This window comes from Eublepharis macularius, chromosome 13 (assembly GCF_028583425.1).
Source record: "Eublepharis macularius isolate TG4126 chromosome 13, MPM_Emac_v1.0, whole genome shotgun sequence".
NCBI lineage: Eukaryota > Metazoa > Chordata > Lepidosauria > Squamata > Eublepharidae > Eublepharis > Eublepharis macularius.
Genome location: NC_072802.1, coordinates 21602894 through 21628360, shown reverse-complemented (window position 1 = coordinate 21628360; position 25467 = coordinate 21602894). Strand labels below are relative to the sequence as shown.

The 25467-nt window shown below is 46.5% G+C and overlaps 1 protein-coding gene across 5 annotated transcripts in view; it reads right to left on the bottom strand.

Annotated features, from left to right (window-relative positions):
- Nucleotides 1–24924, bottom strand: part of ZNF185 (zinc finger protein 185 with LIM domain) — a 73776-nt gene extending 48852 nt beyond the window's left edge. For 4 of the 5 annotated variants that reach the window (XM_054997050.1, XM_054997052.1, XM_054997054.1 and 1 more), the window contains exon 1: nucleotides 24753–24924. The gene's annotated coding sequence lies outside the window, so the exon portion shown is untranslated. Of the gene's footprint in view, nucleotides 1–133; nucleotides 244–24752 lie in introns of all 5 variants that reach the window. The other variant, XM_054997051.1, reaches the window with a different exon arrangement.
- Nucleotides 24925–25467: the final 543 nt, after the last annotated feature.

Below are 25467 nucleotides of genomic sequence, written 5' to 3'. Positions count from 1 at the left end.
TAGACATGGACCCAGTTTTTAAATCATGTCTTGGGAATGAAATAATGTATTTGCTTGCTGGCAGGTCGCAGGCAGCACTTGGCAGAATCCAGAGACTGCATGGCAATCAGTTGTGCAGCGGCATGGGACCTACGTGTTCAGAGACAGGAGTCCGCTGAATACCAGTGGCTGGGCTGAAGCAGCAGGGAGAGGCTTTGTTCTCTGTGCTGATGATGTGGACCAACAGGAGCGTCTGGTCGGCCACTGTGGGAAGGAGGATATAGGACTAGATGAATGACTGGGCTGCTCCAGGAGAACGGGGTGGGCTACAGCTCAATGAAAGAACTTCTGCTTTGGATGCAGAAGTTCCCAGGTTCAATCCCCAGCATCTCCAGTTAAAAGTAGTAGGTAATAGCTGATGTGGAAGACGTCAGCCTGAGACCCTTGAGAACACTGCCAGTCTGAGTAGACAATACGGACCATGATGGACCGATGGTCTGATTCAGTATATGGCAGCTTCGTGTGTAAGAGTGCCAAGGCGTGCAAGCATGCATGTGTAGAGGGGCTCCAATAACATGTCCCAGTGTCCACAGAGCCTAGCTATGATGCTGACTGTACATGTTTGGCCGCATGACATCCTATGCACAAAGCTGATAAATTCTGGGAAGCACCTTGCAGAATCCGAGGCTTTTTGGTTACCGTTTCCCTGACTAAACCTGCAAAACGCAAGCCCTGTTTTCCAAGGAGTTCCTGCTGGAGCTGAGATTTGAACCAGGAATTTCTCTGCTTGTAGCTTTTGCTAGACAGGATGATGAGCTTGGAACATCTGGGATTTTATAGGTCCAACCCAGCCCTGTGAATGATCGTATTTGCAACTGACACTATTTATGGCTTCTGCTTTCTGGGCTCTGTCCCTGGCCAATCACTGTCCCCATTTTCGCCCCATTGAGGAATGCCTTGTTAAAAATGTGAGCGTGAGTTGCTAGAGGTGTCATTCTTTCTCTGGAATGTGGCGCAGATGTATCATCCCTAGTGTCAATACGTGCACATGAACACTAAGACCTCCTACAGCACACGGCCTGCCATCTGACACACTGACGCTACTGATGTGTACTCTGAAATGTCACCTTGCCTGTTTCAAGACAATGATGTTTTTCTTGCATGCCTTTAAACAGAAGGATATACAATCTCCTGGCTTTCAAATCGGTGGAAGGCTAAGCGCAGAACAGAGCATACAGAGTGTTGAGTACAGCGCTCAGCAATGCCGAATAGTGCCTTGGGAAGTGGTCCTAGGTGCCCCCAGCCCAGGTCCTTGTTTTGCCAGTGAGGGTGAGGGATTTGTGGAACGGGCTTCCTTGGGAGGTGGAGGGCTCTCCTTCTTTGGAGGTTTTTAAGCAGAGGCTAGATGGCCATCTGAAAGCACTGGTGATTCTGTGAAACAAAGGCAGATCATGAGAGGGCAGGAAGGGTTACATCAGTGCGTAGTTAGTTCTCGTGGCCCCTTCATTCATGCCCAGGGTAAGGCCAATCGCCACCTTGGAGTAAGGTGGCAGTTTTCCCCAAGACAATTTGGCTAGGGATCCTGATGGTGTTCTGCCATCTTCTGGGCATGAAGCAAGCATTACAGGGAGGGGGAGGGTAGTTGTGAATGTTTTACATTGTTCAGGGCGTTGGACTAGATGACCCAAGAGGTCCCTTCCAACCCTATGATTCTATGATTTATACTGCTGGCATCTCAAGTTGAGAGACCTCTCCAGCCTTTATCCTGCTCAGTCTCCTTATCTCACTGCTGCCACAGCAGGCCGCTAATGGAATAGCAATCTTTAAAAGTTACCATAACCCCCTTTTATCCGCCTGGGTCCTAGGTATGAGAGTTGAGATGTTACAAAGCATGATCCTATTGATATGTTAGAGGATATGAATGACAACCATAGTGCAACAGGGATGCGCTTGGCTGCAGACACCCCAGCATCCTCTGGGATGAGGCTCTGGCCCAGTGGCAGAGCATCTGCTTTGCGTGCACGTTCCCAAGTTCAAGCCCCAGCATCTCCAGATAAAAATCAGGTAGGAGGTGGTGTGAAAGACCTCTGCCTGAGCCCCTGGAAAGCTGGTTATAGTCAGAGCAGACAATGCTGACCTCGATAGACTATGCTGTGGTCCATTATACGGCAGCTGCACATGTATGTGAGCTGTCATCTTCTACAAGGGCATTACCTCCATCACAACAGCCTATTTAGTTCGTTCTTTCTGTCCCCTCTCTCTTTCAGAGCTGTAGTGCCCCCTGAAAGAACATGCTGGGTACGCTGAGACTCTCATCAACAGATCTAAGCCACTGCACCACCCTCCCCCCCCCCCATTTAAATCTGGAAGATCTCATCCCAGACATTCAAGCTGCACTGGAATTTCTGGCTTTGCAAATGCATGCAAACCTGGGCATGTTGGAGGCACTTGTCAGGTATGGCTTTGGGGAACAGGTAATCCTTCCCACCAGTTGTTTTTCTGACCATGACTCATGAAGCAACAGCAGTTCCTGCCCTTTCTTGACAGTTTGCTCACAGTATGGCACAGGTACAAAGATCCTGCTGAGAAATGGCAATGAGGTGGGGCTCTGCAAGACACAGAAATCAGGACGGGTGGGCAGGAGGAGGGAGAGGAGAGGAGAGGAAAACCTCGTTTGTCTGAACACTCTAAAGGTCAAATGAGATGTGCCAAAGGTAGCCAAGTCTGTCTATTTATTTAAGCATCTAATGATATCTAGGATACTGTGTTCATTCCTTATTCTTTTGGGACACTACAGTCCCAGTCATTCCTTAGTTAGAAGCCATGGTAGTTGAACTGTCAGTCTTATGGGGGAGGGGAAGGAGAAACTCTTCTGTGGTATTTACAACATATTTCCCAAGATCAGTCCATAAATAGGTGGTGGTCCTTGGTCCTCAGAATGGATTCCTTGTCAAGAATGAGCACCAAATTTTGCTGGAGGGAGGGGGGCAGAGTTGCCAGCTTTGATTTGGGAAATTCCGGGAGATTTGGAGGTGGTGCCTGGGACGTGATGCAACAGAAGGACGTGATGCAACAGAGTCCGCCTTTTGAAGCTGTCATTTCCTCCAGAGAAACTGATTTCTGTCGCCTGGAGGTGACTTGTTCCTTGAGGATAACTCCCAGTCCCACTTGAGGTTGGCAATCCTATTCTAGGATCAGAATCAAGCCGAGGGTTTGTGTGTTTATTGAATTGGTCAGGGCTTTTTTTCTGGGAAAAGAGGTGGTGGAACTCAGTGGGTTGCCAGCACAGGGGGCAACTCCTGGTGGGAGGTAGTGCCCCTGGTACCACATGCGCGCGCACACGCTCTCAGGACTGCACAATGATGTCACTTTGGGTCAGCTGGAACAAAGGGGGAGTTTTTTAAAGTTTAAGTTGCCCTCGGTTAAAATGGTCACATGGCTGGTGGCCTCGCCCCCTGATCTCCAGACAGAGGGGAGTTTATATTGCCCTCCGCGCCAAGTGGCACGGACGGCAATCTAAACTCCCCTCTGTCTGGAGATCTGGGGGCGGGGACACCAGCCATATGACCATTTTCAAGAGTTGCCAGAACTCCGTCCCACCGCGTTCCCACTGAAAAAAAGCCCTGGAACTGGTTATGAGCCACTTTGAATTCCAGGGCTGAAAAAAAGCCCTAGAATTGGTTATGAGCCACTTTGAGCCACAATAATCATGGTGTCCCCTGCCTAGTTTGGCCCTCAAGAAAATGAAGCCTGGCAGAATAAATAGGAAGGCCAGATGAACGGAAACCTGCTTCTAGAACAATCTCCATCACTGGCCGCTCCACCTGGCAGCCATCAGATGGTAAGGCAGCAAGGCCCTCTCCACTGGTTTATGTTCATTGTTTCAACGCCACTTTTCTGCCCAAAGGGACCCAAAATGGCACCCAAAAAAGAGAAGACACTCAAATCAATACACAAAACAGTAGAACAGCAGACTACATCTTGGGGTGCTCCTGGAATTGTAGGTTGGCTCCCTTGAAAGCCTGAGCTAAGATCCAAAAGTCCAAGAGCCCTTTGACTGTTGCCCTTCAGCTCATAGCCTGGGACTCAAGAATCTGGCTGGAACTAGTTATCAATTGGCTCCTCCCCAGGGCTTTTTTTCTGGGAAAAGAGGTGGTGGAACTCAGTGCGTTGCCCTTGGAGAAAATGGTCACATGGCCGGTGGCCCCACCCCCTGATCTCCAGACGGAGGGCAACCTAAACTCCCCTCTGTCTGGAGATCAGGGGGCGGGGCCACCAGCCATGTGACCATTTTCAAGAGGTTCCGGAACTCGGTTCCACCGTGTTCCTGCTGAAAAAAAGCCCTGCTCCTCCCATTCCCCAACAGTGGCTTTCCATGGCCACCCATCCTGGTCATAATGTTAAATTGAATGCATATAAATCTGCTGTTTTTCCTCTTTCCTCCTGTCCCCTTTCCCTTTTACCTCCTCTCTGTTAGATCGAAAGTCACTCCGGCAGGGATTTTGTTCTTTGTTCTCTGCTTATTAGAATTTTAAATCATGAAATCATCATCATCCAATAAAAAGGGATGGGAAAGTCAAGCTGTCTGTGCTTAAAAACAAAATTATGCACCAAGGAGAAGAACTAACCCGATAAATTATGCAAATTGGGCATATTTGCATACACGCTCATATTTTTTTTAGAATTTATTTTACCTGCTAGTACTGAAAAGAGACAATGCTTTGCAGGGCACTGAAGCTCTTTTATCCAGAATACTGGAAATCCTGCTCACCCTCCCCTGCTCTGGGTTCTTTGACCTGATGTTACCCATCAAAGATGCTGCCAGAATTCTCTTCTCCGAATGTCTCCCTGCATTTGGAGGTTCCAAATTTCTAGGTCCAGTATCCAGAGTGGAGCCAATGCATCAGGAATCTTTCAGTTTCAAAAAACCTGTGTTTCTTACATAGTGCACTTTTAAACTCTTTCCACCGTCTCCTTTTTATTACTGTTGCAAGCATAGATAAAACACCTGCAGTTTGACAAGCAGGTTGCCAAAGTGGCCAAGAGTACCTTCTCTTGATGGCACCTGGCTTGCCAACTCTCTTTTCCATCTTAGTCTCAACCCCACTGGCCATACTGACCCATATTTTTGTAATTGCAAATCTTGATTACTGTAATCTGCTCTGTGTCGAGCTGCCCTTGAAGATAACCTGGAAACTGCAGCTGGTTAAAAATGCGGCAGTCTGATTATTGCCAGCGGCCAACCGCTGGGAACATACATTGCTCGTCTTTAAACAGGTACTGTGGCTTCTAGGTAATTTCTGAGTCCAATTTAAGTGCTGGTTATTATGACCTATTAAACTTTTCATGGCCTACAACCCACACATTGAAAGGACTGACTCTTCCCGTATGCCCCCTTGCCACCAACTTAGGTCTTCAGGCTGCAACCTTCTGGTTGTTCCTCCACCCAGGGTGACCCAGCTGGCATCAACCAGTATCTGTTCCTTTTCTACTGCAGCTCCCATTCTGAAGAATAGGATCCCTGAGTAAGTGAAAGGAGGACATTTGTTAGGAATCTTCAGAAGGTATCTCTAGGCCATTTTATTCGCCAGCACTTCTAAAGGGGGTCTCAGCTATAGACACCTTTCGAGGGGATGGGCGTATCTGGGGTTTTAATTGGTTGGTTTTAAATTGTGATGTTTTAGATGTGAAATGTAAGCTGCCTTGAGCCATAAGGTAAGTTGAGACACATATAACTATACCTTTATCTCTTGATGTGATCCGACACATGTTTGCATTAAGATTCTTTCTGTGCAGTGTTTTATGGGTGCGTTTAGGCACACTTGCAAAACACCACAAAAAGGCAATCTTGATATGATTATTGTATTGTATCAAGATTCTTTTTGTGGGGTGTTTTACCAACATGCAAGAGTGCCCATGTGCATCAGGATGACGCCAGGCAGAAAGAGGCTAAGATGCTGTCATTCATCCAAGCACATCAAGACCATTTTTTGCAGTGTTTTATCAATATGTATATGTACATGGGTAGTGAAAGGAGACTGAATAAATTAAAAGCTGCAGCAAATTGCTCTTATTCAAATTCTGGCATTCATTTTAGAAATGCGTCTAGTTAACTGGAAAACAGAAGCAATGGATGCAGGGTGGGGCAAACCCACAGAACAATAAAGGAATTAAATGGGGGAAATCCACTCAACCATGCATACTTTCAAGTCTGTTTTGGAGCCTTAAGGCACCTTTACAAATGAATTTCCAAAAGCTATTATGCCCCACACATTTTCACTATACTGCATAACCACACACCAGTCACCTGTATCATACTGACAACAACTTCCTTCACAAGACACACAAAACTGCCTTATATTGTTGTGTCAGATCTTTCCCCTCTCAAGGACAGTAATGTCTACTCTGGCTGACACTGACTTTTGGGTCTTCCACATTGCCTACTACCTGATCAATTTTGCAGGAGATGTCAAAGATTGGACCTGGGACCTTCTATCTGCATGGCAGGTGCTCTGTCAGTGAGCTACAGAGTCTCACCTGCCTGTTCACCTGCCACTGATTTATAATTTCCACAGGCAACCAGGTGCATGACTATTTGCAAGTTTGCTTCAAAGTCTAGCCAGAGACAGTCATGCATTTTAGCATACCTAGCAACCAGTGGGAGACCAGGGGGAGGGAACGGCTCTCAATAATGGTATGACATCACTTCTGGGAAAACCTGGAAGTCATTCTTCTCTACCATATGGTTTAACCATAGAGTTTCCAGTGATTCCTAGAGGGGCATGACATCAATTCTGGTTTTTCCCAGAAGTGACATCATACCAGGCTTGCCAGATCACCCATTGTAGCAGAGGATCCCACACCCCAGCCTCCACACAGCCTCTTCTCCCCACTTCTGGCCATAGAGGGAAAAGGCGAGAGGCAGCCTTGAAGCACACAGGCAAAGTGTGCACCCACCCATCACATCAGAAAATAACATCATTTCCTGGCATAATTGGTGGGCACAGTAGTGCACACTTTACGTATGCTTGGGGTAATTATTGACCCCTTCCCCGGGGGTCTGGCCCCCAGGGGACCTGGTAACCCTGCATCACAACATTGGCCTGATGGACAATTTTTTCTTTTCTTTTTCTGTTGCTGCTGCTGCTCACAGTGGCAGCAGGAAACACCAGCTGGGAGTGCCTCGCCCCCAACCCTAGCATGAGTGCCAAAAATCCCACAATATGAAGATGCTGCTGTGCTGGCAAACCTAAGGATAGAGGGACAATGGACGTACTTAGCCGGACACAAGAAGACCACTCTTCGCCCCAGTGGTGCTTTTGAAATCTTGGGGGCTTGCCTCAGTTGCACGGGCAGAGAATTGGCCCTGCGTCCTGAGCAAAATGGTCTGGCATGCCACTGCTTGGCACACATGCCAAGGGGTGCCCACTCCCAGACTAGACATTTCTTGGGGGGGGGGTTGTTTGGTAATGAAAGCTTCTTAAGGTTCTGCATCCAATACGAGTTTGGGTATTTGTGCAATGCAACTGAGGAACACAGGGCACACATGACACTTAATATTGTCTTTCCAGATATGGCACCACCCATATACTCCATTTCTGGTATTCAGTGCTTTGCTGTAATAGAAACTGGCACATTTAAAGGGAGATGGGTGGGGATCCCAACCACGTGCAGCCAATGTCCTCAGTGAAACAAACACCTGCTGATCAAGCTAGTTCCTGGAGCCGAAACGAAAACCTCTCTTTCCTGTTCCCCAGTCATGGTCACCCCTTCTCTGACAGAAAATAAGACTGTGTTGTGATGTGGAAACAAGCCAGCACGTAAATGTACAGAGGAGGACCAGGCTGGATAGGAACAGGAAGAGCCATCATCTTAGTGAGAGATTGTTCTTTCACCTGCTTTGACAGGGATCAAACTATCCTCCTCTTCCTCCTCCTTTAACCTTTTCCTCACCGCTGTTTCCAAGATTGTATTCACTACTGAACCTCCTTATGAGAACCCAGTTCAAGTACCAAGCAAGCCATTATTATGAGGTCCTTAACTCTCCAAATTTCCCAGGGATGGGCCCTGTGTTCTGGAACCGGTCCCTGACAAATCACCGTCTATTGTTGCCTTTTGGGAATGTCTTGTTAAAATTGTCTTTGAGTGGGTTGGTAGCTTTTTCATTCTTCAGAGTTCACTTTCCTCTCCTGAGTCTCCAGAAATCGAGTGATTACGTCTTGTCTCTAACATCAATGCATGTCAGTGCATGTGTATAGACATGAAGTTGCCTTATGGCGCTCTGCCTGCCATTGCACATGCTGTTAAGGCTCATAATTAGGGACAATTATGGGTTTTTTCTCTTCCCACCAGTATATATTTAAGCTAAAGAACAAATACCGTCTTGACTTTTGCTGCTATTCACAACAGAGAGCAAATGGATGCAGCGGATTGCAGATGTAGTAGAGCCTCCCCCTATGAGCAACCGGTCACATCCTTGATGTAGTTGTAAAAAGCCTCTTCCTCCTTTCATCTGGGAAATGTTGGAGGGCTTGGAGCTCAGGTAGTAATAATAATAATAATAATAATAATAATAATAATAATAACTACTACTACTACTACTACTACTACTACTACTACTACTACTACTGTGCTTATATACAGCTCTTCTTGACAGATTACTGCCCTGTTCAGAGCGGTGAACAAGTTAGAGCCAAGCTACAAGAGATGAATTACACGAGGAGGAGCACATGAAGGGTGTCACGATGTTAGCAGGGAAGCTGAGGGCCAAGCTACAAGTGACGAATGACACTTGAACGGCAAGTGTATTTCTCCCTGTCCACTTGCGCTCCACTCAATCCACTTGCCGTTCAAGTGTCATTCGTCATTTGTAGCTTGGCCCTCAGTTTTAAAAGAGATCTGAAGGTTTTGTCAATTTCTCCTCTCTACAGAGCCAGGGAGATGCTGCAGAGGGTTTGTTAATTTCCTCTTTGCCTCCAAAGGATCTGTCAGTTTCACCTCCCCTTCTAAGAGTCCAAGAGGAAATAAACCCTCTGAGCAGCCATCTCCCTGGCTCTGTAGAGAGGGGACGTTGACAAAGCCTTCCGATCTCTTTTAAAATTCAGCTTCCCAGTCAACATTGCGACTCCCTTCACGTGCTCCTCCTCATGTAATTCGTCTCTTGTAGCTTAGCTCTTAGTGTTATTATTATCCCCACACTAGTGCTGGGGAGCTGGGGCTAAGAGGAGTGGCTTACTCAAGGCCATCTTCTGAGCTCATGGCAGTAGTGGCATTCGAACCAGTAGAGTGCTGATTCGCAGCCAAACCACTTAACCATTGTGCTACAGCAGCTCTCTGTGCTACAGGTAGGCAGGCTTGGTTAGAAACCTTCCATTCCTATCCCACCAGGGAATCACCTGTCCCTCTCAATGATCAGCCTAGCTAACACCCGCTGGTGACCAGGGGAAAGACAAACATTCCCAAAGGGCCTCCTCCAACATTCCTTCTGTTCCCCCAAATCTGTTCCTCATTCTTTTCATCATATTTGCAAAGCCAGCTCAGACTCTCTCTGCTGATTACAAAATGATGCTTCTTGTTGATTCTGTCTAGATTTTTGACTGGGGGGGAAGATGGTTCTTGATAACTACTTTCTCCTTTCCTGTACGCTGCTGAATCAGGAGCCCAGAGTCTTAAGCTTGGGGCATGAGAGGCTGCAAGCAATGCATGCGCTGAGCTCAGCACCCCACCTAGAGCTGCTTGCTCCTGAGTGACATCCTCCTAGGCAGATCAGTTGATATTAGAGACCTGCATTACCACCATTCAAAGCCCAAGGTGTAGAATCTTGCTGACAGCTCATAAGCCTGAGGTGTGTGGTAGCCAGTCTTTCGGGCACATTTGTCACGACAAGTCAACTTCAAAGGATGAAACTGGGTACACCCTGTCAGTCTCTGTATGCAAGGAACCACCCTGACTTTTAGAACCTTTCCTAGGTATATCGCACTCCCCCCTTTTTACTTTCTGGGGAGATTTGAGGAGATGCCATTCGGCAACATGCCCACTTAGGTCTGCCAAATATCTTCTTATGGAGCTGTCCTCCTTCGGGGATGGTTCCATGGAATCCACAGCAGCCTAGGCTAGCCTGGCCTCATCAGAGCTCAAAAACTAAGTAGGGTCAGCCATGGTTACTACTTGAGAGACCACCATAGAAGACCAAGGTTGGTACATGGAGGAAGGCAATAGCAAACCACCTCCGCTCATCTCTTGCCATGAAATCTTGTTGATGGGGTTGCCATAAGTTGGTTGCAACTTGATGGCTCTCCACCACCCCCATCCCCAGATTCCATAAGAACAGTCAGTCTCTAAAATGGTCTTCCAGAAGCAGGACACAGAGTACCATTTTGGGTCAAGTTTTGGAAACTGAGCAAGGCAACCTCAGCCCAGTAAGCTTTTAGTAATAGACATTGTGGTCCTAAACAGCATTACATCCTTCTGAGCCTGTTGTCCTCAAGGGAATTAGAAAGGTAATTGATAACAATAATAATAATAACATTCGATTTATATACTGCCCTTCAGGATGACTTAAAACCCACTCAGAGCAGTTTACAAAGTATGTGATTATCATCCCCACAACAAAACACCCTGTGAGGTGGGTGGGGCTGAGAGACCTCCGAGAGAGCTGTGACTGACCCAAGGTCACCCAGCTGGCTTCAAGTGGAGGAATCAAACCCGGTTCTCCAGATGAGAGTTATGTACTCTTAACCACTACACCAAACTGGCTCTCATTCTGTTTCAAACTGCTTTGGCTGATCCTGCACACGTTGGATAATGCACTTCCAATCCTCTTTATAGATCATTTGGAACAAAAAATCCACCTCCAACGATTGATAAAGTGCATTGAAAGTGCATTATCCAACGTGTGCGGAATCAGCCTTTAACAGTGCAATCCTAAAAAGAATTACTCCAGTCTAAGCCCGTTAGACTGGAGTAACTCTTCTTAGGATTGCTCTGTTAATGTTACAGTTAATGAGCATGATTACTGCTGAATCCTATCGCTTTGAAGTTTGATTTGCTGATAGGTTGTGTTTTTCTTGATGGAATTTTTCACCTGCTGATAGTCATTTGTGGGGCCTGGGTTGGTATTTGGTGAGGATAGGGGGCGGATCTATGTTTGTTGTGGGACAGTGATTCTTAGACTGTGGATCGGGACTCAAGAAGTAGGTTGTAACTCTCTTGTAGATGAGTTAGAAGGCTGGCAGGATGGAGGAGGCACAGGATCTGTGGCAGACTTGATGGCAAATTTGAGTTTGTCTCTGTGTAGGTGTGAAATGGCCAAGAAAAACAGCCTGCTGCTCAGCAGTGCTACATATTTTGTGAACAGCGAATGTGAAAAAACAAATTATAAACTTGATCGGTGCTAACTAATGAGAGATTCCTGCATTTTTATGTTGAGGAAAGAGAAAGTAGCAGGCAGTTGATTTGTAAGCGGGTCCCAAAAATTACATTCAGTTTAGAAGTGGGTCTTGCTGCCAAAAAATTGAGAAACGTAGTTTGTAGGGCTGCATTTATTGTTTCATGTGTGATGTTTTACTGTTTTTCTTTTTATTGCTTGCTGTATTGTTGCATTTTATGTTGTTTTGGAATTTGCTTTGTGTGTAATAGAAGTCAGGGGCAGACTGTCCATTTAACTTTCAGGTAGGGAAGTGGGAGGCCCAGCACCTACCTGCCATCCTGTGGTTGCGCGTGCACTCCCACCCTGTGCGATGATGTCACTTCTGGGAAGTGACATCATCATGCAGGCTGGGAGTCATCCTGGGAGCATTCCTGCACTCTGCAGAGGCCCGATTTGGGCCCGATCTGGGCAGATTCGGTCCTGATTCTAACCAATTCAGCCCTGATTCTGGCCAATTCGACCCGGATTGGGCCTCTGCAGAGCACAGGAGTCCTGCTACACTCCACAGCAGCCCGATTCAGGCCAATTTGGTCCCGATCCAGGCCCAGATCGAGCCACTGTGGTGTGCCAGAGCATGCTGCGTTGCCTGGGAGCACACCCCAGGAGGCTCGTCCCCCCCCCTGCCAGCCATGTAAGTGGGAGTGGGGGATCCCCCACCCCCAGCGGGGTACTGGCAACCCTACTTTCAGAGAAGGCCACTGGTAGGCCACTGCTCTGGTGTAAAAATTGTTAAATAACTATCTTCCTTTATACACATGTAGAACACAGGGAAGGCAGGACACAGCCAGGCACCTTTCCGCTGTGCCTGGATTCAGCTCCAACTGGAAGCCTTTCCAACTTTCAGACCCCATCAGTGGAGCCATCAGAGGGAGAGGATGTGGCAGCTAGGCCCTTTCCATAATGCCTCGATGCAGCTCTATCATGCAGAATGCGATCATTTCCTCCTGTCTTTCATTAACTCTTTTGTGTTTAAAGTATTCTGTTTGGCCTTTTTAAAAAATCTAAACTATTTTGAGACACGTGTTAGAAAAGTGGTACATGAATATTGCAAATGAATAAAACATACTTACACACACCCCCAGCTTCCTTTTCAGATAGCAAACGTTGCGGAGCGTGTTTTAAGTTGCAACTATTCTACGATAATTACAAGGAGATCCACTGTGAGATTAAGCATACTATGAAACTTTGTCTTCTGATAAAGAAACAGTGGCAGTTGGTTGACTAATCACACTGAGTCCAAACAGTTCAGAAGAAGCTTGAGCAAAGAAAATGAGTTCCAGATAAGGAAGGAAGGGCAGAAAAAATGGCGAGTAGGCAGAAAAGGGCCTTAAGCAGTCTAGATGTAGTTATATTTCAGATCTTCTTCCTCGCCCTCCAAGCCTGGACTTAAGCCATCTTTTGGGATATTCTCCCAGTCTCACCTGCAGCCTCAGGGACATGATAAGAAGGGCTTTTTTTCAGCTGGAACGCGGTGGAACAGAGTTCCGGCACGTCTTGAAAATGGTCACATGGCTGGTGGCCCCGCCCCCTGATCTCCAGACAGAGGGGAGTTTAGATTGCCCTCCGCGTTGCTGAGCATCGTGGAGGGCAATCTAAACTCCCCTCTGCCTGGAGATCAGGGGCGGGGCCACCAGCCACGTGACCATTTTCACCTAGGGTGATTTAAAAAACTCCCCCCCTTGTTCCAGCTGACCCAAAGTGACATCATTGTGTGGTCTTGAGTTCCACCACTGAGTTCCACCACCTCTTTTCCCAGAAAAAAATCCCTGATGATAAGCAACCACCAATCCCTGAACTTCTATGCCTGATACAATCAGAACCCTTCAAGAGCAGATGGCAGGAATCCTTGCGAGGCCCAGCAACTGTGTCGCTAACTTCTTGTTTCTGAAAGCTATAAAACAATTTGACAGGAACAACAAGGTGTCCAGTTCCCCTTAGGCAAAGATCATCAAATGATGTGACAAGCATTGTCCCAGGCCAAAAGATAGACTGGGGGGCACACGACACACTATGAGAGAGATCTGACTTCTGATATCACTGTGTTTTTGTTTTTATTTAAAAGCATCTGCAGGGTATCTTCTGTGAACTTAAAAGAATTGCTGTCAGTTGCAGTAGACAATACTGGACGGCACAGATAAATGACCTGACTCAATAGTCCCCAATTTCATTGAACCTGTGGATTCTTTTGGGAATGGATAAGTAGGCATCACCACAAAATGGCTGCCATGCAGGCTGTGGCCAGTCACAATATGTTCGGAGGTTCCAAGCCAAGAATCCTCCAATGATGGAGGCAGCTGTTTCTGAATGGGTGCTCCCTGCAGACACAGAGGCAATGTCTCCAGGGTTCTTCTGAAGCATTTCCTGCTCCGATTAGGTAAAGGAAAGCTGGGATTAGTTCTTTACTTTGGGGAAGAAGCAAATACGCACCAGGAAGCCCATCAGTGGACACCATAGCAACCATGGTAGGGTTGCCCAACCCCCAGGTGGGATCTGGAGATCTCCTGAAATTACAACTGATCTCCAGACTACAGACATCAGTTGCCCTGGAGGAAATGGACATTTTGTAGGGGGGAGTGCATGGAATTATACCTTGCTGAGGTCCCTCCCCTGTCACCTCCAGGTGCCACCCCCAAAATCTCCAGGAATTTCCCAAGCCAGAGTTGGCAACTGTAAATCATAGGTACCATTTGAAGATCAGTGCAATATGGGGTAGCTTTATATGTACATTCCTCTTGCTTTTTCTCTTCCAGTGCTTTAAGCCCTGAACAAAGACGTCTAACTTCTATGAACATCTCCCTTGAAGGGGAAAAAAATAAGATTAAATGAGTTGTTTATGCTTAAGAGAGAGGTGGATTTTCCTGACTGTCAAATATTACTTGTGTTGTTTTTTAAAAGAAAATGCATAAACTTTGCAGACATCTCAAAGGTCAACTCGCCTGCAATGGTAGGAATTTTCTAGGCTAGAATTAGCTCTGACAGTTGTCCATCCAGTTTCCTCTTCAAAGGAAGAGTTCTGATCTCACAACATCTGGAAACTATTTCTGATGCCATCCGAAGTCCAACCATATGCTGATTACACTCCTTTCAATAGCTCTTACTCTCTGTGCCATCTATTAGGAAACCTTAGCCTGGTCCCTGGCTTTTTCAGGCATTGCCCCCAAACCTTTGCAATGGCCAACTAATGGAGGTCTGAAGAACACCTTCTCTTGATGGCCAAAATCCTAGCACACATTCTGGTGCCGTAGAGCTTTCTTTGGGGTTGGAAGGGAAGACAGGGTTGGATTCTACAATTTCATTCTGTCCGTGCCCATGCTTACTCCAGTGTTTTGGCATCACTATGTTTTGTGTCAATTCTAGATGATGTGGCTTTCTCCATGAATATGTTCGACAGTCTAATTTACTATATTTGACTGTAACGATTAGATGTGAGTCTGGCCTGTTTGGTTTGCCGCTGAGCAACTCGAAAGCCTGCCGGACAGGTTTGCATCACATATTTTCAAAACTGTACATGGACAAAAGCACTGTTGTTCCAAACACATCGGCATCCCTGAACATTACTAAGGACCACTTAACCAAACACCAAATGGTAGTTGGGTTTTTTTAACCCAGCTTTTCATTATGATTGACTTATATATACAATTCGTAATCAATTTAACTGTCCATTTAAACCATTTTCTGCCAACAGGAGCAGTTGTATGTGTGACGGGGGAAGTAGCATTCAATCAGGGTGTGTGAGAACACATGTGCACAAAAGGCCAACTGCACTGCACTGAACTGTTAGGTAGGACTACAGTGGTGCAATCTGCCAAACAGCCATTAACAGTTCAACGAACAGACGAACAACCCACTGAAAAACAGGCTGCTTGTTCGCAGCTGGTAAACAGGATGTGAGCTGAACCAGTGGGTGTTCAAGCATCTGTAGTGTCAATGAAAAGGTCTTTGCACTAGAGGATTAGGCAGATGGCAATAGAAAAAAACTGCTAGGATTCAACCCATAGTGCTTTTGCATTAACTGCTGGTGGCTTGCCTGTTTGGGGAGCTTGCAATGTTTGGATACTGATAGGCAAAGGTATCTAGATTTTGTTGTTTTTAATGGCTTTATTGTTTCATTGGTGGCGTACTTATTTGTAAGTTGCCCTGGGCCTTTTTGAGAATGGCCGGCTGGAAATGAAGAAGCAAAATAAAGCCTTCACTGCATCTATGGCTTATGGCTCCGACTGAGCAGCTCTGAGAGAACAGTGCTGGAAATCTGCCGTGAAGGAAATCCTCAGCATGAACAGGCTCAAGAAAAAAATCCGTCTGCTATCTGAGGAAGTAAGACTTCTGGATACATACTGAAATCCTGATTGATTGGGGCGGGGGAGATATGACAAGCTTCTGAGCTCCAGTGATTCCATCTTTTCCCATTAATTCAACGATTCTTATATTGGGGTGTGCTATTCCAAACTGCAGAGCCGAGACAATTCTGTTAGTAAGCATGGCTCTTTCTTCCTTTCTTGTAGAAAGATCATTTGGTGATCACGGAATCCTGCGACAGCTGGTCCACTTTGGTCTTCGTATTTCTTTACCTTCTCAGTGGTGGGAGCTTCACTTTGGCTGATTATTGGAAAGGGCAGAATCAAAGCTTCTTCCAATGGACACACAAAGTTGCCTTATACTCAAGCCATTGGTCCATCAAAGTCCGTATTGTCTACTCAAACTGGCTGCAGGACTTCTGAGTTTTAGCGACCGGTCTTTCACATCCCCTACAACCTGGTTTAGCTGGAGAGGCTGGAGATTGAAACTGGCCCCTTCTGCCTGCAAAGCAGATGCTCTCACACTGAGCTACAGCCCTGACACAAGCAAGCCACTTGGTCTGCAAGAGGTGCGGTTGGGTATTATATTAGACATGCCCACAGGGATGCTTCACAATCCAGAATCTGCAGCCTGAAGGAGAAGTTGGCTTCATAAAGATCTCTACCTCACCACTTATCATTCACTTGCTATTATGCCCAGGGACTAGCCAGAAGCCAAAAACTTACTCGCGTCTGTCCTATCACTTTTGCTTAGCAAAACCTGAAGCCTTTCTCGAGCCTAATGGTATATGAGGTAGGCTGGTTGGGTACACTAGAAGGGTGTGGGATTCCCACCCTGTGTCAGACAGTCGGGTGTGAGTTGTGGGACTGATTCAGATCAAGACTGCAGCATGCATGGAGAAGGGACTTTACTTCAGCTTCCCCCAAGGTATCGTTTCCCCAACCTAAAATCCAAGTGGAGCAAAGAAGTTCTTTAACAGGACAACAGATCTGTTTGCTGGGAGGGGGTGCTCTTTGAGGAAATCCATGTGCTCCCCCTTGATATAGATAGGTTTCCCCAACAAACCAAAGAGTAGTCCATGCCCCCCCCACCACACATAAACGGATCTGCTTCCCTATTGGATAGGCTCTTTGCATCCATCTCTTGTATATTTGCAAATAAAGCATATTACAGACACTCCAGCTCTCTGGTGTTCACCCATCCAGGGGTAAACAACAGTGCAATCCGAATCAATGTTATTAACTTCTATGTCCAATAAAGTCAATGGTCTTAGAAGTGTGTAACTCTGCTTAGGATTGCACTGTACACGTGGTAGCACTGCTGCTGGAACGTCTCATCACTCATGGAAATAGAGAGCACATAATGCTTCCTTCGACTGCACTATTGATTGGAAACGGTCTCTATTTCTTGGTAGGGATGCTTGATAAGTCACTGTCCCTATTCGGCCTTTTAGGGAGTCTTTGAAGGTGCAAAAATATTGTTAATGTGCCTACAGATGTAGAAGAGTGATCCGAATTCCCTTCTACCCCCCCCCCTTAACTGTCGAACTGAATAGCAAATGTTGCTAAACCCATTCAAATTCCAGCGATTCTGCAAGAAGCAGAGGAAAGCAGGTGAAAAAGGCAGCTTATAAATATTTTAAACAACTAAGCAAGTACAGCTAGGGCTGTCATTTGCCCACCACTGGCAGAATTCTTCTGTCCCCCGCCGGCACTCAAAGGGGGTGGTCAGGGAAAAATGGGAGGGGGCAAAATGGTGTTTACCACAGAGTTTCAAGTAAATCCTAGAGTGTTCAGCAACATGGTGATGTTACTTCCAGTTATGCAGCTGAAAGTGATGTTGCAGTGTCATGGCATGCTGTTCAGGTAAGTCTCCAGGGGTTTGCCAGCCAAAGGCAACCCTAAGTACAGCCAGATCAATTATCATACATGTTATTAAGTTCTGAAGTTTAAAGAAAAAGAAACTTTACTAGTCAGTTTTTGTGTGTGTCTTATTACATTTTCAGCTATTCATTTAGGGTAGCTTTGCAGCACTTTGCAACAGTTAACGTCAGCAAATGCTGCTTTCAGGTTCAGCCAGTTTGATACAATCTGTGTCAGTACTCAGGAGTGTCCCTAAATCAAGCTGGGTGGGTTTTCCTTTGTTTTCCTTTATACATTATATTTGCATATTGTTGATAGCTTTTGGTTAATAGCCACTGTCTGGAGAGACTCCATGGGTGGAAGGTTGGAGTTTGTGTGGAAGCGCATTATTAGGGTTGTCAGCTCCAAGTTGGGAAATTCCTGGAGATCTTGGGGGTTGAAACCTGGAGAAACCTGGAGAAAGTGGGGTTTGGGGAGGGAAAGGACCTTGGCATGGCATAATTCCATAGAGTCCATCCCCCAAAGTAGCCATTTTCTCCAGGTGAACTGATCCCTGTGGCCTGGAGACCAGTTGTAATTCCGGGAGATCTCCAGCTACTACCCGGAGGCTGGCAACCCTACGCATTATGCATTTCCAGTTCACATTCCATCAATTGGCTAGTAGGAGACTTGCCGTGAGTTTTGGATTTGTCTGGGGTGACACTAGACAGTGAGACTGGCATTGAAAAACTTGGATTTGTTGTCAAAGGGCCATGCTCTGTGCATTACGGTAACACTTGGGTTGGCGAAACTTCCTTGGATTTCAATAGCTTTTTCCTTAGCCAATCTAGTCTTGATGTTTAATAAATGTTTTAAAATTAAGCACTGAAGAGTTGATCATTGTGCTGCTCTCACAAGACAATCAGATAACTAATGCAGTGCAAGATAAACCTTCTGCAAAGTAAACTAATCCAGTATACAACTGTGATTAAGCAATGTGTCAACATGCAATATGCCAGTGAGACGCAGAACCTGAAGATTGCTTTAAATGGATGTATCAGAGCTCTGATCTATACTTGCAGGAGACTGAAGTGGTAGAATCCCACAGGGTGGAATGGGCCAGTCCACTTCAGACTGTAAGGGGAGGGGAATCACAATTTTAAATGCTACCATATGTTTCTAAAAAACAACCAACACATGGGAAACTAGCATAGCAGGGAATGGGCTGGCCTAGCAACTTTCTCCCTGTTGTGCTAGGAGGTTTTGGTGGGGGGGTTTACACGTGGGGCATATTTTGTACACAAGGAAACATTCAAAAATGGTCCATTGCACCCGGACTCTAAAGTAGTAAAGTCCATTTTATCACCTTGGAATCTAACACTTGATATTGCTGCATGGGCAGCCCGGATCTCAAGCATGGTTCACACATGCAGGAGAATGAAGGTGGAGAGTCCCAAAGTGGCAGAATGGACTTCAGCACTTCAGAGGGTAGATGGTGGATTCCATCTTTGGAAATCATTACAAAAAACTCAACGCAATTAGAAAACTATGACTGCAGGAGAAAAGATTTGACCTTCCTCCTTTCTTTGAAGTGCTGGTTTTCTTTTTGCAGGGAGTTCTTTTAAACATGGGAAAACATTTAAAATATAGTCCCACATGAGGTATTTGCCATTTTGACTGACAGGATAAATAGAGTTGCCAACTCCATGGAGGGAAATTCCTGGAGATTTGGGGGCAGAGCCTGGGAAGAGCAGAGATTGGGGAGGAAAATGAGCAGGGATGTGGTGCCATAGAGTCCACCAGCAGAACTGCTCTGTATAGTCTGGAGGTCAATTATAATTCCGGGAGAACTCCAGGCCCCATCTGGAGGTTGGCAATCTGAGGAACAGTGGAGAATATAGCAAGTAGGACTGCCAATCCCCACCCGCAACAGAGACGCTCTGCCTCTGACAGCTTTATGAGAGGCCAAAATTCCTGCTGGTATTGCTGGCACTTCTGAGATGCCTCACCCCACCCTGCGAAAGGGTAATTATTGTTGCTACATGCAATTAATTCCAAATGATTATTAAATGGATTCTGCTTAACAAGGAAGGAGACCCAATGGCTGCCAAAGTCCACACAACAGCTTGAACAACGAGTCAAGGGAAGCTTTCCCCACCATTAGGACATCAGCCACATACTCCAATTAGTCAGAGAGGGTGCAAAGAGAATTCCTTGTTGCATTCATGTTGGCTTCAAAAATCTATATTGCTGAATTATTTCAAAACCCCAGTACCCTAAAGATAGACTGACAGGAAGACTATGGCTGTATTCAGACACTCTGACAAACTGTGGTTTATGAACCGTGGTTTGATCCAAGCCCAGTTACCAAAAGGAAGACAACACTGCATATAAGATAACTACCCCGCTTTCTATTAATGGTTATATACAAGAGGATTTTTTAGTACTGTACATAACTGTAACTTGTATGTGAATTTAAGATGCTCCCCTCTTTTTCTTGATAGCACATGAGGATAAAAACCTACTCTTCCTTTTAGCTAAATGTGGTTGTTTTTGACATCTGAATGGAGAAAGTCAAACAAGTTTGGGTTAGTTGGTCAGCAGCACCGAGCAGTGATTAGAGTTTGTTAACTACATCATGTAATTAATAATTGTGGTATGTTGTGACATCTGAATTTACAAACCACAGTTTATTGACTGGCACTGTCCTTTGAGGCTGCCTGGCCACACTTTATTGGAAGAAAAAGAATATTGTACACCCTGGAAAACTGAAGATATGTTCTTAAGTGTGTTTAAGGGACAGGTGTAGAGAGAGCAAGAAAGATGTATGGAGGAAACTGAAAAAATGTAAAGGCTTCCTTGATGGATTTGATCAAGCTCTATGTAATCTAGCAAGCCACCTCCGACAATGACCACTTGCTTGGAAAACTCACAAGCAAAGGTTAGCAACCGTTCCTCTAATATCAGATGCACCTGCTTCCAATATGTAGTTTAGCTATTACAGCCAACTAGAGGAGAGTTTTCAAAACGATTTGGGCATTTCAAAGTCCTTTTGCTTAAGGTCTCCAGGCAAGCAAACACTGGAAAAAACCAGACTTCTGTGTCCAAAGAGTTCTTGGGAAACGGCTTTGGCCTTCACATACTTCCCCACATCTAAACCAAGCCTGGCTCGGGACCGAAACATGGAGGGCAACTTGGTCTCCATCTCCTGAGGCCATCTTGAGGACTTGTGTTAAGGGATGAGTGTGGCTAAGTCCAAGGTGCCCTTTTCCCTTAACAGGTTTGAGGTTGAAGTGTGGAGGATAAGCAAGATGTCTCTTTGATCGTGGGGCTGGTGGACTGCAGGGGAAGTATGGCCCCTTTCCTTCCACCTTGGCCAGCAGATAATTTATTCCTGCATGTTGCATTCCGCTGGCAAAAGCGGGAGTCAGCATGCATGTGCACCCCTCTCAGTCCAGAGTGTTGTGGGATCATTTCCTGCATTTCCACTCTTGTATAGGAACTTAGCTATTTTAGGGAGACAGAGAAGTCAACAAGAAATCTCAGGAAGGGAAAACAGCACTCCTCAACTCCCCCTCTGAGATTCTCGGGATCGTGAATTTAGTAATTTTCCATGTTTTCCTTTTAACTGCCTTCCAACCTCCCAGCATTCTATGCCTCTAAGACCTTGCTCAGGGCCAAACTATGTGACAAATGACACAGGTTGGACACGTGTCACCTTCCCTCAAGTTCTGATGGGAAATGTAGGCACCTTGGTGGAATGTTGGACAAGTGACAGTTGAAAAGTCCGTTGGACAGCAGTCGGAGAGCCAAGCTGCAAGACCAGGACGCCTACATTTCCCATCAAAACTTGAGGGAAGCTGACAAGTGTCCAACCTGTGTTATTTGTCACTTGTAGCTTGGCCCTCTGTCTTCCTTGGGACATTTTGAGGATTCTTTCTTGTTTCAGTTAATTTACAAAGTCCGATTTTTCTGCACATCCAGGGAGTCTCTAAGTATTTAGAAATAATTACATCAGCTGTGGGTGGCCTGGTTTTGCCGCTTTCATGATTAGCCTCGGGCCCCGGCCCCTTCACTATTAAATATGATAGCTGGTGTCAACCTAGCCTCTATAAATCCATCTTGTCTTAAACAGCCATCTAAGCATAAATCAAAGCAAACAAACAAGCTAAAAGAAACATCTCAAGTTCACTGGTAGCAAAATGAATGATGCATATCCTGCAAAGTACCCAAGTAGTTGATCAAATCAATTAGGCACCAGCCTGGCTCAGCATATGTGGAAAGAATCACAGACAGCATTACCCACGCTGGAGTCAGCATTGTCCAAGTTTCAAAAACAGAAGAAATGGAGGGATGAACCACCCTGGGCAGCAGAGGACAGAAAGGGGTTGTAATTGAGGCACAAATCAGAGAAAGGCAGAGGAAATTCTCAGACTGATCACACAACTCAGGGGCATTTCCCCCATCTACGGGCCAAGCTACAAGTGACAAATGACACTTGAACGGCAAGTGAACAGACTCACATGTATTCCTCCCTGTTCACTTGCGCCCCACTTGCTCACGTAGTGATCAAGTGGAGCGCGAGTGGAGCACAAGTGAACAGGGAGGAATACACGTGAGTCTGTTCACTTGCCATTCAAGTGTCATTCCTCACTTGTAGCTTGGCCCTAAGTGACATTTGTTGGAACAGCCAGAGCTCTAATAAGCAAATTCCTTGCTAAGGTAATCAAATTCTGGGATCCATAAAAATGGTACACATGTGCATATGTTGGCTTCATTTGCACACAGTGGCTTCATGTGCATCAGTTGTTCCTCTTCTACAAGCTGAAGCCTCCCTTGTAAACCAGTGGGAATCCTACACAGATCACCAATTTTCAAGACCTGCTATGACTATCAGCTACCTTAAGGACCAGAAACTTGCTTGTTCAGTTCTGCATTCAATACTAAATGCAACACTGGGCCAAATCACAGTTAACACACACACGCCACCTTCATTTTTACATGCTAGGGTATGTTTCCTACCACTCCAGTAAACAAAGTTTGAAGCCTTCTTTCAGTCTAAGGAATCTTCCTCCAAATTAAGTGGCTCTTTCTCCCACAGAAGAGCCAGTTTTAATAGGAGGAAGGCTCCTTAGGCTAGAGGGAGTTCCTTCATCCTAAAGTAGGATACATACCTTTACCTGCACCCAATAAACTCAGAGATCTGCTGCGCTGTTTAGAAGAAAATCTTTTTTCCTAGAAGCTGACAGCTGCAGAGAGCACCCTAACGGAAGCCAACTTCCTTCCTCCTTCATTCAGTCATAAAACAAGCTCTTGTGCCTCTTTGCTAGGATGACAGCTAGAGGCGTTGGGTGTGGAGACAGAAATAACTGGGCTTGTGGTCAGGTAGAAAATTGGACCAAGGGAAGGGCTCCACAGCACTGCCCACATTGCCTGTTTCTCCCTTCCACAAATATTCACTTCATTCTCATTGGAATGGCACCTCAACCCAAACGGTGAGAGAATTGCCATGCCGGATGCTGCAAATATCAAATCTCCCAAGCATTCCCCCACAGCAGTCTAACACCAAGCAAGAAGCACCTTTTATACAAACGAAGTAAAAAAATTCTCTCCACAATGTGATGCTCTGGTGTTACATTAACCACCCCCTTTCTTGCTGGGTTTTGACTGTGTCATGCCAGATACAAATGCCACAGGTATTGCTGTTAACATTACTCCCCCCCCCCTTTTTAGGGGAACTGCACCAGTTGAATTTGGGCCTGTCACAGAAGCTGAGGCAGGAATAATAATCAGTCCATAGCTGCAGTTAACCACTGAAGGTTGGCTCTTAAAAGCAGAGGGTGTCAGGCATACATCTGTGTTATCTGAATGTATGGCCAGCAGCCCATCTCCCTTTGAGTTACAGAACGGATTTTACCCTCTTCAAGCAAATTTCATTGCAGCATCCTTGGGGAAGTAAATATTTTTTTATTGTATCTGGTTGGGACTTCTGCCAAGTTGGACAGCAGCGCAGCACTAGGAAGATCAGTGCACACGGTGCAAGTGTTGAATGTTGACTGGTGAGACCTGGGTTCAAATTCCTACTCAGCAATGTAGCTCATTGGGAAACCCTTCTCCAGTCACCAAGTCACAGTACAGCATACATTGCAGGACTGTTGTGAGGCTAAAAGGTGAGGAAGGAACCCTAAGTACGTTGCTGTGAGCTATTTGGAGAAAGAACCAGACAAACCCCCCGTGGAGGGGGGGTTAAACCATCGCCCCTATGCAAACACAGAGGCATGTATGAACTACTATGCAGTATGAACTGTAATATTTCATGCTTTTAAATGTTTTTAATGTATTATTTAATGCTTTTAAATGTTTTTAATGGTTGGGTGATGTTTGTATTTGTTATCCGCCCTGAGCCTGCGAAAGCCTGGAGGGCGGAATATAAATATAATAAATTAAATTAAAAAATGTGAGACTGGGGAAAGTCAAGGTGCTGTAACAGTTAACTGGGCCATGGAGATCTGGATTCACAAGGGTCTCCTCTGCAGCAAAGCGCTCGCTCGGCCTACCCTCCCTCACAGGGTTGTTGTTGGGATAAAATGGAAAGGAGACTGCTGTGATCCACCTTAGGTCCCTGCTGGGGAGAAAGGTGGCGTATAAATTGAAAAAGTAAAAAAAGTAAAAGTAAGTAGTAGAATTTCATTTCCTTGGAGGAAAGGAGAAGCATGTCAGGAGAAGAACAAGAGCTCAATAGCACTTATAAGACTAACATTTGTGGTAGGGGATGAGCTTTCGTGAGCCACAAGCTCACTTATCATCTGAAGAAGTGAGCTGTGGCTCACGAAAGCTCATCCCCTACCACAAATGTTATTAGTCTTATAGGTGCTACTGGACACTTGCTCTTTCCTACTCTTGATCTAGGTCAGGAAAAGGAAAAACAGAAATTATCGCAGAGCAAGGAGGGATGAGCCAGGCCAGCGCCCTCCAAGCTTGCGTGGGGCGAGGGGGTCACGCCAGTCTTTTCAGATCCAAAGGCTGAACAAACTCCAAGATTCTTCCAGCTCCTCTCGAGCGGGGGGTTTCCACACCACGGGAGGGCCTTTGTCCCGCGACCCCTCCACCCACCCGCTTGGTGCAAACTCCAGCAGGGCAAACCGAAGGAGAGAGAAGGGAGCGCGGAGAAGCGGCGGCAGGCGGCTGCCTCCGGCCCCGGTACTTACACGCGCCTGGCCCTCTGCGACGGGCGTCGAGCCTTGAACCCCCGGTCTCCCCTCCGCGGCCCGGGCGCTGCGCAGCAATGTGGGCACGGCGGGAGGCGCCCCAGCCAAGGCTGCCTTGCCCAGGAAGGACCGGCCTCGTTTGGGGAGGGCGATGAGCCGGGCTGTGGGTGTGTGTTCTGGCCCCGCAGGGGAGCAAACAGGTTTCTCCCTTCGCAGCCGCGGAGAGTCTCCCCTGCCTTCCCTCCACCCCCCCCCCTCCGCCCTTCAGCGAGGAGGTGCCGCCGCTCCCCTGGCACATTCCTCGCATTCCCTGCCCTGCGTCGCGCAAGACATCCTGGCCCGACGGGGAGAATTCCGGCAAAGCGGCGGTCATCGGCGTTGGCCCGATTCCATTTGGGGTCAAGGCAAGCCACTCGCTCGCCAGATCTCTGGCACGCATCCCACCCCCAGTGCTGCCTGATCACCCCCTCCCCAGGCATAGCCACGGCTTGCCACTTGGCAGCGCCCATTGGGTGACACTGCCCTGGCGCTGCTGCCATCCAGTCTGCACCAAAAACAGCATTTAAGATTCCTTAAGTAACATAGCACCAGGGCTTTTTTTCACAATTCCTTTACTAGGGCCAGCTGTAAGGGCACAGAGGTGTAAGGAGGCATTCTAATTGATCAAAACTGCCTATCATGTTGGATGTTCAGCGACTCCTTTCCCTCCCCCCAT